The sequence below is a fragment of the Myotis davidii genome, unplaced genomic scaffold, assembly GCF_000327345.1.
Source record: "Myotis davidii unplaced genomic scaffold, ASM32734v1 scaffold343, whole genome shotgun sequence".
Classification (NCBI taxonomy): Eukaryota; Metazoa; Chordata; class Mammalia; order Chiroptera; family Vespertilionidae; genus Myotis; species Myotis davidii.
The window spans coordinates 247,786-252,187 of record NW_006293809.1 but is presented as its reverse complement, the minus strand read 5'-3'; positions in this window follow the sequence as shown (position 1 = coordinate 252,187).

The following is a 4,402-nucleotide window of genomic DNA, read 5'->3' as shown; positions in this document are numbered from 1 at the left end:
AAACAGAAGCACAAGAAAACCCTAATTTTTAGAGTTCCTGTCTGATGTTGCCTTCCAGTCTTTCAGGTCAGACAGACCTGGTCTGGATCCCGAGTGTTTGCCACTGCCTGATGAATGTAAATTCTCATAAACCAAGTAAAACCTGGCAGCCACTACACTGGCGTTTCCTTTCATAATCAAATTCTTTCTGGCATGAGCGGGGCACTCTGGGGAGTTGAAAGCACTCTATTTCTCAACCCGCTCGTCAGAATCCACTGAGCTTTGTTATTTGTGTACTTTTTAATGGAAGTGTAATAATCATGCAGAAAAGTGCTCACAGATTCTGCTTTTTGCCATGTTGTTCATTTGTGCACACAGAGGGGTGCTGCCCCGGCACCGCAGCCGAGGAGAAGTGCAGGAGCAGCACATGACAAGAATTGCTCAAGCCAAAACACGCATTTCCCATGAAGTACCCAAGTGAGTCCCTCAATTCTCTAGGAGCTTTAGAGGCACCGGTTGGCCTTAGGGATGTGCTCCGTCTGGCAGTGTCTTCGGTTCCCAAGTGTAGGTAATTGATGTTGATTCGGGTTGTTTTCCTGAGCAGGATGCAGGGTGGTTTCTTTCCCAGGTTCTTGTCCAGATGGATTTAAAGAATGAAGCCACGGTCAAAAGGTGGTAGATGAAAAGGGTGGAGCTTTATTGGAAGCAAATACAAGCTCCCACGTAGGGACAGGATCCCAAGACGGTAACCCACAAAGCCCCTTCTTCTAAGAGAATAAAAAGGTGCCTCAGGATAAGGGAAGAGGAAGACATACATTCACAGAAGATAAGAAAAAAAACCACAGAGGTTGGGGATAAAGGAAACGAACTTTCACAAAGGATAGAGAAATGCTGACCAAGGGGAGAAAGAGGAAAACAGATTTTCACAGGAGACAGAGACATGTTGCTAGATAAGGGGGCGAGGAAGTGGGGGCACCACATGGGTTTTGGGCTTTGAAGCTGATATTCTGCAAAAAGAGTGACCCATTAGAAGAGCATAGGATCATTAAGTGAGGACGGGGTCCAATTAGAAGGGAGCATGAAGAGACAGGTTGCCCCTTCCAATATAGCCCTTTAAAAAAATGTTTTTGTTGATTTCAGAGAGAAGAAGGGAGAGGGGGAGAGAGGTAGAAACAATAATTATGAGAGAGAATCATTGATCAGCTGCCTCCTGCACACACCCTACATGGGATTGAGCCCAAAACCCAGGCATGTGCCCTGACCAGAAATCGAACTGTGACCTTCTGGTTCATGGGTCGATGCTCAACCACTGAGCCACACCAGCTGGGCCAATACAACCTTTTTATAGGCTCACTTTTGGGGGTTCTTTTGCTTCCCATTAAATATACCTGGTAATTTTTAGGTAAATCTTCAGTACATTCATTTCAAACTACTGAAATAACGTTAAAAGAGTCTATGCAGAAACACAAATATACACAATAGAAAAGATGCTCTGTTTTGAATTCAATGGTCCTGTGAGTTCGTTTTCCAGTTTCTTTATTTCTAGCTCCAGAGGCTTACATAAGCTCGTTCTTTAAATGGCTTGTTTCTCATCTTAGCCTTGCTTGTCCTTGGTTTCATAATACCGCTGGAGGGAAGCCTTGGTTTCTCCGAGCCGCACGCCTCAGAACTAACCAGGTGTGTGTGTGTCATGTGTCATACAGAAATGTAACTAAACATGGTCTAACTTTTAAAACCACAAAGTGAAAATGAGTGGATCGTATCCTCAAATACCACTTTTATCCTGAACTGCTCCTCCTTCATTCTGACTCACACACACAGATTTTTTTCTAATATATTTGTATTGATTTCAGAGAGGAAGGGAGAGGGAGAGAGAGAAATAGAAACATCAATGATGAGAGAGAATCATTGATTGGCTGCCTCCTACATGCCCCCTACTGGGGATTGAGACTGCAACCCAGACATGTGCCCTTGACCGGAATCAAACCTGGGACCCTTCCATCCACAGGCTGATGCTCTATCCACAGAGCAAATCAGCTAGAGCTTCACAGATTATTATTAAAAAATAATTATGTTGCTTGTACAGATGTCCTAGCAGCATTATTCAGAAAAACCCAAAAGTGGAAAAACCCAAATATCAATCAACTGATGAAGGGATAAACAAAATGTGGCATCTCCATGCAATGAAATATGACTGAGCCCTAAAAGAAATAACTGCACTTAAAACATAGAATAATCTCAAAAACATTGTGCTAAGTGAAAGAAGCCAGGCACAAAAGACTAGCTTTTGTATGAATCCATCTATACAAGATGTCTAGAAAAGGCAACATCCTAGAGACAAAAAGCAGATTAGTGGTTGCCTAGAGGTTGGGGTGGGATGAGGGTTAACTGTAAACAGGTACAAGAAATCTTACTGGGTGACAGACATACCTTAAAATTGGATTGTGGTGTGAATGTATCTGTGACATAATAAAAAATCAATATTAGGTCTTTGTCCCTGGTTCCTGGTACAGGGCCCCTAAGGCCCTTGGGATCTCCAGTGATAAGAAAGGTTTTTGTATGTTAATGAAATGAACTGAGGTGGGGAGAGGAAGGTGTCTTCAGGATGAGAGCTGGTGACCAGAGAGACCATGGCAAGATCAGAGGGTTGGAACTTTCAGCGGAACCCCTGACTTTTGAGGTGGGAACAGGGGCTGGAGACTGAGTTAATCACCATTGCTCAATGAGTTACTCAACTATGTCTATGCAATGGGACCTCCATACATCTAAATGACAGGGTTCACGGAGCCTCATGGCTGGTGAGCATGTCAAGGTGCTGCAGGGGAGCACACCCAGAAACAGCATGGAAGCTCCATGGCCTCCCCACTCGCCTTGTCCTGTGCATCTCTCCCACGTGGCTCTTCCTGTGGTGCATACGTGATAACACACCGGTAACAGCAAGAAAAGTGTTTTCCTGAGTTCTGTGAATCATTCTAGTGAACTGGCAAACCTGGTGACAAAATGTATAGGTGACAACGTGAGCCTGGGCCTGGCCTCTGATCTGAGGCAGTCTTGTGGGATGGAGTCCTTATATCTACAGGGTCTGCACCTGCTCTGGGTACTTAGTGTGAAAACTGAATTGAATCGTCGGACACCCATGTGGTGTCCGGAGAGTTGGAAAATTGGTTGATGTAGGAGAAAAAGAAACACTTGGTGCCAAAAGTGTGAGTAAAAATGGAACATTGCGTACCTCAGTAAAATTACTAAAAGCACTGATAGTATACTTAAAATTGGTAGATTTTATGGTATGTAAATTATATCTCAATAAAATTGTTTAAAAAGGTAAACCTGCAAGAGAAACAGACAAATTAAATGAGGTGCTGTGCATGCTGTCCCAGAATGCAATGTTCAGTGGCCCAGCTACCTGTGTCAGCAAGAAGTCCAGACCACCACCTGAAGATAGTCTAGTGTTTTGTACTTTTATTGGTGTCAGGGAGGGATGGGTCAGTCCTGCTCACACTCATCTCCAAGAAGAATTAGATGCACGCTCTTTAAGACCAAGAACGACTTCATGAGGAACCCCATTTCCCCTACACTGTACTCCCCAAAACCTCCCAGACCTCCACTAATGGCCCAAACTCCTGGACCCCTTATCCTCACTCAGCTGCAAATTCCCAGGTCACAGCCCTCCCACAGCTCAGCCTCCTTTTCAGCAACCTACACCCTGGGGTCCTTTCACTCACCCACTATGTAAGTTGCCAGATAAAATAGAGGATTTCCAGCTCTGGACAAAGGGTTATGGGTTCGTTTCCCAATCAAGGGTATGTACCTGGGTTGTGATCCCTGCCCCCATTCAGGGTGTGTGCAGGAGGCCTGAACCAATCAATTTATCTCTCTCACATCAATGTTTCTCTCTCCCCCGCCCCCCACTTCCTCCCTCTTCCTCCTCTCTTCCACTCTCTAAAAATAAAATCAATGGGAAAAAATATCCTCACTCCTCAGAGGAGAATTAATCCACTGAGCCAAACCGGTTTCGGCAACAACCTATGCTTTTTAAATATAAGTATACCCCAAATACTGAATGGGATATATCTCTATATATAAAAGGCTAATATGCAAAGTGACCCCTCGGGAGTTCAACTGGGAGACCGAGCTTGATTGCTCACTATGATATGCGATGACCACCAGGGGGCGGCGCAAATCGAAAGAAGGCCCAGTCAGTAGCTGGAAGGCCCTATCAGCCCTGATTGCTGGACAGGCCTAGGGACCCTACCCATGCACAAATTTCGTACACTGGGCCTCTAGTTTATAATAAAAAAAATTACAGGTCATTTATTTTTTCTTACAACCCTACATAGGGAACAAATGAGAGGATTTAAATGAGATATATTTTTATTTGTTAAATCCAGCAATCCCATAGCTATTTCATTTCCTGGGACTCTTT